Below are 12577 nucleotides of genomic sequence, written 5' to 3'. Positions count from 1 at the left end.
ATGATGTACAGGTACAAGTGGAGTGGTAAGTTACCAGCTCAAAACATCAGCTTGATTTATTTAAAAAGTGAGGATTTTGATCTTTAAAATAACCTATACCAATACATCATCTCAACAGCACAAATAATCAAATTAACTCAGCCTACACAGTCCCCATAATTTGCACAAGCTCTCCAGAGGTCATAGCAATTAGATGACTATTTCATAAACAAAAGATACAAAAAAATTAAAAGGGAGTTACCTTGTGAGAAGAGTTTTGAAAAATTTGTCTAATTACTGAAAGCAAACAAACAAATACAAATTATATGGAAACAGAATCATAATGGGCATGTGGTTGAAGTCCTCACCTGCTGGCTTTGCAACTAATTCACCCAGAGTAAATTTTCATTTGCCAGCTTTAATAAAATGGATTCATGCTGACAAGCCATTTCATTAATAGACCAGAGTTATGTCCCACCATGTTGTGTCTGAAGTTTTAAGGAACCAAGCTGAATTCCAAGAAAATGCTTTGCACGTAATTAGGATAAAAAAAGATCTGTATGGGGGCTGTATAAAGAAAATGGTAAAAAAGTATTTTAGAAAATTTGTCATTTGTTATGATGCACAAGAAAAAAGTAGTTTTCTTATGGTATTAATTTCAGATGAATAATTATTTATGCATTTTTTTCCCCACAATTACTCAAGACCGCCATGAATGTAAAGAGTAACAGATGTTAAAACTTTTAAAAAAAGTTTTAAAAAGGTAAATAGTTAACCTTGTACAAGTCACAACCCACAAACCAGATTCAAGCGCTATTAAAAATTAATTTAAAGGTATTTTAAAAATTGACCATGTAGAAAGCATTACCTTCATACCAATACCTTTCATGTGTGTGCATATATATATATATATATATATATATATATGTATGTACATATAATTTTTTTTCTTTTTTCTTTTTTTTTTTACTAAATAAGCCATATTCTCTTTTGAGGTAGATTTTGAGATAAATATATTTTGGTTTTCACTCTCCTGACTAGAGTCTGCTTTGTGATACTCCACTTTTCTAAAGTTTTAAATTGGATCTTGAAAAAATATTTCAAGGCATTTTTTACAAAATTATTTGAATTTTGTTTCGAGAAAAGTATCTTTTTCACAGTAAATATTAACAAAGTGGACATTCCCTACTTGTTTTATATTCTGGATAATATTTACAGTGCTATTTTCTGCCTAATGTGAGCTGTGAACACCAAATGCATGAGATAAAACCCAGACCCTAAGGAGCCAATTCAGCTATATGCAGCCCTAACAAGTATCAGCATGTACCATCAAGTTAGGGATGATGAAGTACTTGATGATGACTTTTTTGTTAATTTCCATGAAATCGTGTTTTTTTTTGGACAGTCACGTTTATTTGAATGCTGGACAAAAATCTGAATTGAGACCTTTGTGCATTCTTGCCTCTGAAAAGATTTGACAGTGACAACAAGTATGTCTGTTAAGAATAATTTCTGAATATAATTTTCCTGATAAACTGTCTTCTCATTTGTCACTGGTACTTTCAGTCTAGTCTAGGTGTATGACTAAGTTTTTGTGCCCATGCCTGATGAGTTGAGTTTGTTCTTCATATGAAGCAGTGAAAAGACTCATATTATTGAAAATGGAGTCACTGACTCTCAAAGCTGATGTCAAGAGTAAGACAGAAAGCTATTAAATCTCTCAAGGGAAAATAATGCACATAGAGTCAGCAGCACTGAGGGAGCTGATGGCATTTTCCCTGTGGATAGGAAAATGGAGCAGGATCTGTCCTACACTGCTGGTGGGAACGTCTGTCAGCAAGCCACAGCCGGGTCACATTAACAACCAGTTTTCCCACAATCTGGCCTTTATTAGAACAGCTAATAGCAAGTCTAGAGTCAGGTAGATCTGAACTGCCCCACAGAGAGAATGCTGAACACTGCCTAATTCATACAGCACAGTCTAAAAATATCTCCCTGTATGATGCCAAGGAAAGCAGTCAGTTCCTCAGTTATCACAAAGGATGTTGTTCATGTTGAGTGCTGAAGCTAGTAAAGCAACAATCTAAAGTTAATTTAGGACAGGTTAGTAAAAAGTTGCTGGTTGTTCTTTTCTTGGGAAGTTTCAGAATTTCTATGAACACTGAGGTTCAACAGAGCTACAAAGTGTGCAAGACAGTGAGGCTTTAAATCTCATTTCAACGGCAGTTTTAAGTCTCAATGTGGCCCAAGTCCAGTTTGGTTTGGAAAAGGATCTGTGACTCAACAAACACACACACACAGACACACACACACACACACACACACACACAAACATTTACATTAGTAACTCAGAGGAAAGCACTGCTCCCTTTTGCCTTGTAACACTTCCACCTTATTCATGTTAAGTCACAAAGCAACAACTGGGAAGAATATTTCCTACTTGAAAAATAACTTGTTCAAGTTTTCTTGTAAGCAAGGTTGTACCACGATGAAGTAAACTACTAACTTTTACAACACTTTGTTTGCTTAACCAATCATGCACTATTTAAATTAACACCATAATTGTGCCACAGTACCAAAAAACACTTGAAGTTGGAGCATGTTAGCATTTCTCTTGCTGATATCTAATCTATGTGGATTGCTTCAAAGAAATGACCATGATGATGATGTAAGCCACAGATCAATATGACTTGAGTTGAACTTTTACTCACTGACTTTCAGTTTCGCTTGGTGTTCGGTTGGATTTAGGCGATACAATTTCCTACTCAAGTTTGACACTGAGACAAAGCTCATCTCCATTTAGCATCAATGTTTTACTAACCTCAATGAGCTTTGATGAACAAAAATCCTTTTCCTGCATTAGTGTGTCAATAATAGTTTGGGTATCTTAAATTTTGTGAAGGACATGGTAACATGTGTGTTTATTTGCTGACCACATTATGTTCCAGCAAAGGCCATTTACTGTCCCCAAAATCAATCATTAGGAATAAGATGTTTGACTTTTTGGCAGACCTTTTTGATTGTGGGTAGATAATAAGATTCACCATGGTAAAATGCAAAGTTGTCTTGAGGATTTAAACTAAACATGCCAATGAAATTAGGGCATACATATTCTTGATTGAGGTTTAACATTTACATTTGTTTTTGCTAACATTTACACAAGGTAGGCTATATTGTATCATAATCTACTGAAGAGGAACTGTTGCAGGAAAAACACTGATAAGGAAATAAAAAAGGAAGCAACACACAGTTTTACTTGAAACTGTGCGCAGTGCAGGTCTTTCTAATCTGAGTCCCTGGTGCGTAATTTCCTTGTTGCTTTTAACATCTTTTGGGGACAAAGAATGGAGATTAGGCTTGGGCAAGAGCATTTACTTGAACTGTCCTGTCCAAATAAATAAATTGACTGATTAACCGTTGGGCTTGGTAGTTATTATAATACATTTAAACCACTTATGGGAGTAACACATGCTCACTCTGTTTTCTACTTAATTTGTCATGTGTTTAGTTGTCAAGACAATTATAAATTAAAATGTTTTCTCACCAGATTTATAATTTTAGTGGACATACTCTCAGGCTTGGGCTACAGTTAATCTTTCCATCACTTTGCTTTGCATGTCTTAGTCTTCATCTTTGAGGGAATGCTACACCCTTTATGTTGTCTGTGACTCTGAGCCACCAGGGACGCTGACAACTTGACATACAATAGTCCAGTTTTCAGCACTGAGTAAACAGGGGATGTGGCTAATATTATCTGCACAAAGATAGACTTTCCAGCAAGTAGAGCTCAAAAAAGCAGCTGTACATCCTGGAAAGGCTGGGGAGAGCCACTGGGATGCTGATGAGTCTCAGTATGAACAAGTGAGGATTGAACTGCTCTGCAAACACATGGGAACCAACTTAAGTGTGAAAGTCTATTTAGTAAGGACTAAAGGGCAAATCTTTTGAAGTGGTCATAATGGAAAGCCTCTATCCTGAAAGGCATCGCAAATGCTTGTATGAATGTACGTGTGAACAAAATGCGTAGCGGAAGAAACACAGGATAAACAATACAGGAACAGCAACAGGAGGAAGTGAAGTCAAGAGAACAGGAAGCTGCCGGACTTCCTGTTCAAGATGTACATAATTGGTGTTAATGACTGTGAGTGCTGAGAGGGCAGTTGTTCGCAGCTTCTTGGTATTTGCACACATTTATCAGAAATGTTCACAAATATAACAATGTGATACTTTGTCATTCAGTTGACATGAGAAAGTTTGTACTGCTGGTATTTTTTTATTTTCTCAGACCAAAGTGTTCTGGAAATGTTTTTTCTTCTGACCGAATTTAACAGGAACCTGTATCCTGGATCCTGCCTGCTCAAATTAATGCAGAACACACATAATATACGTAAGATATACTTCTTTCTGTAATGTAGAACATGTTTTTCCAGAAAAGCTAGCTGAAATACAGGCTCATCTAACACCAAAATGCATGTCCACTGTCTTTCTGTCCATCTGAAATGAGCTCATGTCCAGAGAATTCAACAGCGTTTCTATGACAGCTGTTAGTGATCAGCTGATTGACTTTTTTGTCGCTAGTACTGTCGCTCTTGTTGCGTTTGTTTATCGTTCAGCTGAGAAGTAGGAAACTAGTGGTTCATGGTTCACACTGGCACATATTTACCCCAGAAATACTGTTTTTGGACGCTCTAGCAAAAGTAGACATCATTTATCAGCCTAATGTTAATCAGACCCATGTTACTGTCACGTCAAGCTGAAGGATGAAAAATGTTGATAGCATCCTATTTTAGTTAGATACTGTTTGCCTTTATCTCATATTACTTTTCAGTGTTAATGAGGTTTGCTAGTGAAACAGCTGTAAAATCCAGTAGTCACCTGACAGCCATGCACACATCTATGAAGATAGATCAGGTTCAGATATCTAGTGAGAGTGAAACAGCAAAAGGAAGCAAAAGGACATCTTCTTTAAATCATTGTTGCTGTGCAGATGTTGAAGACAAAGGTCTGATCATTTGTGGATGTGACATGAATATGGTGTAAGAAATTATGAACAGGATCTGTAATACAAATCAGAACAGGACCCTTCACTAACAAAGTAGCTGAAAGGTGGTAGAAAGGATTTATACTTCAACTATGCAGAGACAGGTCTAGAAAAGTTTTGATGGGGGGCCCGGAGGGCACACTGACCAAGGAAAGGTTGGCACAAATGAGATACATTTTTTAAGGTCTTGATTTTATGTAATATTGAACTGATTTTTACAACTCAAGTGATCACCTAATGTAAAAATACAAAGAAAAACACAAGTGAGCTTTTGACTTGCTCTTTCTGTTGATACGATACAGTAAAAATGGGCAGATTTCAGTCATAGAATGGTGATTAATCATGATTAATTATGATTAATTTGTAAGCTGTGATTAATCTGTTTAAAATTTTTATCATTTGACAGGAATAGTAGTTACTACAGCAAAAGAGTGATTGGTTTCTGTTAGTGTCCACAAACCAGTGATACCACATTGGCTACATCTATGTATGTTATACAGTCTATTTCCCATTTCAACATCTTCATTTTTATACCAGAATGAATTTGTGTGACTTCTTTTATGTATCATGTTATACACCTTTTGCATGCAAGCTGAAGAACCATCACCCAGAGATGAAGGGATTTCACTGTGATGTCGGCATCAGTCACGCTGAGAAACATGACCTCAAAGAACACCAGACATGAGAGATGTAGGCAGAGCGTAGCAAAACGATGTGACTCAGCTCACACACTGTTGGCACAATGGCAGCTTTATGACTTCTCACAGGTGGCCATTCAAAGTTTACAAACATCCTCTATAAAGCTGTTAAGTAACTTTGCGCTGACTCACCTTCATCAGCACAAAGCTCTGTGTGCACCTGCACGCTCACATGCAGGCTGCGGTTGCCAAGCATCCAGAGAGGAGCAGCTGTTAACTTACTCACATATATACAGCATCACATATTTAATTTATAATGAATTTAAAAAGTAGAAAAAGATGCTGAAACATCAAAACAGATCATATGGGGTGTGGAGTGCTGGGAGCTGTTCTCAAGCGAAAACAAAAAGACCACAGAGTTTTGGTGAGAACAAAATGAGTACTTCTCCGAAGAGGCCAGTTATCAACACAGACCTAACTATGCTTCCCAGGACCTGAGCTGTTTACAAGCTCATGAATTTCTGAATGGAAAATATTTGCTCTCGATAAAGTCACCACCAATGTTGCTGGATGTGTAACTAAGTGCATGGCTCTCCTTTTCCACATAAAACTGTTGACTCTAAATTGTGCACTTTTTATTTAAAGCACTTTTTGAATGATTGTGTCTGCTCAGAGTCTGTGTACATGGGCAAGTACTTTCTCTTTAAAAACACACTTAAACTTATCCATTGTCAGTAGTCAACAAAATTGTTATGTCTATGCCCCAGTTACATAACACTAACATTGCTTAGAGATCTCATTTTTAGTATCAACCTTTTTTTGTAATTCATGTTTAATTCAAAAAGGGTTCAGTGAGTAAAGTGGTTAACAAAATGATGACTGATATATATATAATTTCACTGCAGTTCAATGGTATTCCTTAAGGCACTTTGAGAAACAGACATATGTGAATGAGTGTCTTTGTAATGCGCAGGTAGCATGCTGAGTCATCAAATGATACACGTACTCATTTTAAGATTTTTTATAATTATTGTTATTTATGGCCATGTCTCCTTGACACATTTAAGGAGACATGGTGAAAATACACGTGTTTAAAATCTTATTATTTGTTAAACCTTTCATGGTCTATTACTGTTAAAATTATAAGATTACCATGATTACACTATAAAAGCAAAAGCCCTCACCCCGGCAAAGTCATACATGATTTTTTTTTTTTTTTTTTAATCTTCTTGCTTTAAATCAAATATAACTGAAACTGATGACCCGCTGAGCTGCCAGCTGAGCATTGTAAACCATACCATCTTGAAACTGCGGGGACCCAGAAGACTTCACTGGGCTTCAGTGAGGACATTTGCAGTCGCTGTGGTTTACACATTCCCCACTGTGCACACAGCAAGTCTTCAATTCTGCTTCCCATGCAGGGAAAGATGGTTTATCTGTCACCAGAATGCAAACACATGAACCAACCAATACTGGTGTATGGTGAACATGTTGGACTGTAATAATTAACCAAGGCCTCTGAATGCACTGAGCTTGATCAGTGTTAAGATCATAAACTTCCCTGAGATTAACTTATCAAAGAAATGATAAATGTATATATGTTATTATGATGGTGCCAGTTAACACATCACAGCTCCATCTGTTTCCTGAATTCTCTAACTGAAAGTTGAAAATTAAATGTCTCAGAGAAGTGAACAAAAATTTGCCAAGAATGTTCACATGACATGCTGAAAGATCAGTCTTGTTTTTGTTTCTTCTTACTCACTGAGAGGATTGAATGTGGTTCTTAAAAACCACGTGACCTAAGTGCTGCAGAAAACTAGTCACAAAATTGCACTCATTTACTTCAGCTTTGACTTACCTAAAAGCCACAGGAGAAGAAATACACATTTAGCTTTTTGCTCCCCTCTTTTCTAAAGCTGAAGACTGTGGACAGTGAGAAATAAACTTGTCTGAGACTTTCCAAAGCAGGCCAACAAAAGAAATAAAGAATCTGTGAATATGATCCGAATCAACTGGATTTAAGGTTTTGTCTCACCACTGGACATGCAAGGAAAAGATGATAAATCTGCATGTGTTTCCATCCTAAATCTTCATCCCTTCCTTTTATCACCCAGTAAATAAGGTTCTACATGTGAGTAAAACTTGAAATGCCCTGATTATTGTGATTTTCTCCATGGATTGTGATGCATCATTTGGTTTCCCTGCCATGTGCAGACTGAAATACATAAATATGACATAATAATATTAATACATAAATCTTGAGGTTTTAAAACAAATGTTGGATGAACTATTCATGTCACAGGACCATTGCAATCTCAGAACACCATAAATTCTCATTCTTCTCTCATTCTCTTCTCTCTCCTGTTTGTGAGTTCAGTGCTAATGATGGCAAGATACTAAACTAAGTTCAAAACTAGCAATGATAACTGAATAAATTAAATATCAACATGATAGTACTGTCACTGTGAGCAGGCTGGAATTTTTACAGCATTATAAAAACACTACTTGATACTCTGTGTAATGGAAAAGAGTCATGTGTAGACCATCACCGCAGTTCCCTTTTACCAACTAATGTTTTGGTTTTATGTTTTTTTGACATAATGGAATTTTTAACAGCTAAAGATTTCCCTTTGGGGTTGGTGATGAAAACAGACAAAACTGCATGCCAAAATGAATGCTGTTCCTTTGTGTCTGTTGGATTTAGGTAAGTTAAGGTAGCATGTGTTTATAGTTTGCTCTGTGGTAAAAAACTGACGTATGACATGCTTTCATGCTAATTTAAGTCTAATTCCAAAGTGACTTTAAAAAAAGTAGAGCAAAAATGTGCATTCATGTACAGTTTTTTACATTTTCCCCCCACAGACGGTCACCGTCATCATTTTGCTGTTCTGGAAAATATTACAGCCCTGCTACAATTATACTGATATCACTTTAGAGTCACTGTTTTGTCAGAAATGAGTGATAAGACAAAAAATAGCTGAGCATGTCTTCCCTGAATGTATCCACTCTCTTTGTGTCACCTTTTAATTTATCTGCTTTATCTCACATTTGTGTGTTCATATCCGTCCTGCTGCAAACACAGACAAAGAGAAGAGGCTGTGACCCAGCCTTGCCTTGTTTGCACTTCCTCGGCTGTCACAGTTTTATTCAGTTCTTGATGGATCTGTGGAAAATGCACAGCAACTTCACCATCTTAGCCAGTTGCACAGAGCTGTGGGAGGATATATTTGGAGGCTGTAAATGGGCTCGCTGTCAGTGGAGTTGTCACTGAATACACTGAAAGAGAAAACTCCCCATAGTGACCAAAGACATCAACCATTTCAATTCTGTCTTAGCTTAAAAAGTGGTGTTGTGAAATAGCACCGTCTGGCTCTAAAAGTGGCCAGCACACATTGCTGTTCATGTACACATGGCTCTTGCAGGGATCCAGTGTGTAACTTTTACTCTTAAATAGTGCTTAAACAACACTCAAGTGTCCAAATGTATTTTTTACATAGATTGCTGTTACTGAGTAAGAATTAGTTTCTTTGAGAACACACAAGCTGCTGCAGAGCTTGTGTGTTCTCAAAGAAATCTTCAACTAAAGCTTTTGAAATGCTATAGAAGTACTGGTGGCATGAGAAATAAAGAATTAAATTAATTCTAATGTAAGTCAAGTCTTGTGCTTTCTAAAAAAAAAAAGAAAAGTAAAAGACAGAGATATTTACATAAACTGTGAGGACAAGCTAAACATCTGTCAAAGTGAAACATCTGCAGTGAATATCTTATACTGTGAAATTGGACCTTGGAAAAGGGGTTGTATGGTGGTGTAGTGGATAGCACTGCAATCTCAAAGCAAGAAGGTCACCAGGTACTTTGGCTTCCTCCAACTGTAGGTTAGTATTCAGTCTTTCAGTGTGGAAACAGCTCATTGGTACATGAATGTTAGGTTAATTAGTCACTCTATATTCTCCCTATTGTGAGCGGCTGTTTGTTATTCTCCACGTAAACACTTGTTTGAGCTCTAATTGTTCCAGCTTTTAGGCAGCTATGGGATGTTCTATGATCATTAATTTTATGCTAACTTTGTCCTTTGCTGTGGCAGCAGATAATATAGAAAAGTAGCCAACTTGAGCCACTGCCAGTTTCAGCTAAACATCTAATGTACCTACTGTGCCATACAGAGACTTAACTATTTACAATTTTCTGTTTTTTTAAGTGTGTAGGGAATAGATCGCTATGAGGCCACAGGGGACCAACAGAGCTTCTTGATACAGGCCAGCCTCCAGCCCCCAGCATGCACACCAGCCTAGCTTCCAACCCACGGTGCAGACGGTTTTTCACTGTGCCATGATGCTTTCATTAAACTAGTTTATTCCATTTTCCACTGCTGGGCATCTCTCTCATCTGTGTGCACTCACAGGGATGAAATGAATGAATGAATGAAAACAGAGCTACTACAATTGCTGCTGCCACCTAGCAGATCAACTAACCTGCTGAGGTTTGGTGCTCCTCTAGATGCAGAGGAACAGTGACTCTACTCTGAGCCTCTCCGGGATGACAGAGCTTCTCACCCTATCTCTAAGGGAGAGCCCAGCCACCATGCAGAGGAAACTCATTTAGGCCATTTGTATTCATGGTCTTGTTCTTTTGGTCACTACCCACAGCTTGTGATCATAGGTGAGTGTAGAAATGTATATCAACCGGTAATTCAAGAGCTTTGCATTTTGGCTCAGCTCCTTCTTAATTATGACACACCGATGCAGAGTGCACATTACTGCAGACGTGTGCACATCTGCCTGTCAATCTCCCATTCCATCCTTCCCTCATTCGTAAACAAGACCCCAAGAAACTTGAACTCCACTTGGAGTAGGGTTATTCCTGACCCAGAGAGGACACTCCACCCTTTTCAGGAGGACAACCATGGTCTTGGATTTGGAGGTGCTGATTTTCACCCCAGCTGCTTCACAACTGGCTGCAAAATGCTCCAGCGAGAGCTGGAAATCACGGCCCCATGAATCCAACAGAACCACATCATTCGCAAAAAGCAGAAACCTAGTCCAGAGGCCACCAAACCAGATCCCCTCAACACCTATATCATTTTTTAAACATAGATTTTAGTTTCCATGTGGAACTTTTAAATGCGGGAGAGACAGTAATTGTAAAAATGTGGTGACAACTAATCACTTTCAGAATGTGACCAACATGTTATTAACAGATTGTGTTCATGTGGATGTTCCCATATTGGATGTACCAAGAGAAGACCCAAAGATAGGGTTGCTGAACACAAAAATGCCACCTGGATAAAAAAAAAAAAAAGAAAAAGGTTGTGCAATGGCACACTTCATTGCATGGAAAAGGATTATGATAATCCTTCCACCTGCCTGCTCGACCCTCTCCCTACAGTCCTAGTCAAAGCTTGTCTCCCTTCATTGGTTCCTCACATCACTGCCGTCATTCATTCCTCCCTCACCACCGGATATGTTCCACTAGCCTTCAAGACTGCTGCTGTCACTCCGATCATCAAAAAACCTGGTGCTGATCCATCTGACTTCAATAACCTTCGTCCCATTTTCAATCTTCCCTTTCTCTCCAAAATTCTGGAAAAGGTTGTCGCCTCTCAGCTCCACAAACACCTCACTAACAATAACCTTTATGAACAATTCCAGTCTGGCTTCCGTCCTTTTCACAGCACAGAATCAGCTCTGCTAAAAATCACCAACGACCTGCTGATGGCGGCTGACTCCGGTCTTCTCACAATCCTCATCCTCTTAGATCTCAGTGCAGCATTTGACACCATCTCACACAACATCCTCCTCAATAGACTGGCAACCCTTGGTGTTTCTCATACTCCTCTCACTTGGTTCTCCTCCTATCTCTCTAACCGCACACAGTTTATTCAACTCAAGGCCCACACTTCAGAGTCACTCCCTGTCTCGGCCGGTGTACCCCAGGGATCAGTCCTGGGCCCTCTTCTGTTCATCACATATCTTCTCCCCCTTGGCTACATTTTCCGTAAACATAATATCAACTTCCACTCCTACGCAGACGACACCCAGCTCTACATCTCCTCCAAACCGCACTCCTCTCTTCCTCCTTCCTCTCTCTCCGACTGCCTCCAGGAAATTAAAGCATGGTTCTCCTCCAATTTTCTCAAACTCAACAGCAGTAAAACTGAAGTTCTACTTGTCGGCACGCCCTCCACTCTAACCAAATCTCACAGTTTCTCCATCAACATTGACAGTTCTACCATTTTCCCCTCCCCTCAGGTCAAGAGTCTCGGCGTCATTCTCAACAGCACCCTATCATTTCAAGCCCACATCAATAGCATTACTCGGTCTGCCTACTTCCACCTTCGTAATATCAATCGTCTACGCTCTTCACTCACTCCACATGCTGCTGCAATCCTTATCCATAGTCTTGTCACATCCCGCATTGACTACTGTAACTCACTCCTCTTCGGTCTTCCCAATAAATCACTTCAGAAACTGCAGCTTCTCCAGAACTCTGCTGCTCGTATCCTGACTCGCACCTCTTCCTTTCAACATATTTCCCCTGTCCTTTAACAACTTCACTGGCTCCCAATAAAATACAGAATTAATTATAAGTTACTGGTCCTCACTTTCAAAGGTATTCACCATCTGGCCCCTCCTTATCTGTCTGATCTCCTCCATATTGTCACTCCCTCCCCTGCTCTCAGGTCATCCTCCTCCATTCACCTTACTGTTCCCTCTGCCCGTCTCTCTACCATGGGGAGCAGAGCCTTCAGTCGCTCTGCTCCCCAGCTCTGGAACTCACTTCCATCCGAGATTAGGAACATCAACTCCCTTCAATCATTCACATCGGCGCTCAAAACCCACCTGTTTAAACTGGCATACTCCCTGTTTTGTGTAATTTTTATATCAATGTCCGTTATCTCTTTTAACTCTTATGTAAT

The sequence above is a fragment of the Melanotaenia boesemani genome, chromosome 11 (genome assembly GCF_017639745.1).
Source record: "Melanotaenia boesemani isolate fMelBoe1 chromosome 11, fMelBoe1.pri, whole genome shotgun sequence".
Lineage (NCBI taxonomy): Eukaryota > Metazoa > Chordata > Actinopteri > Atheriniformes > Melanotaeniidae > Melanotaenia > Melanotaenia boesemani.
Note: the sequence above shows the minus strand (reverse complement) of the source record.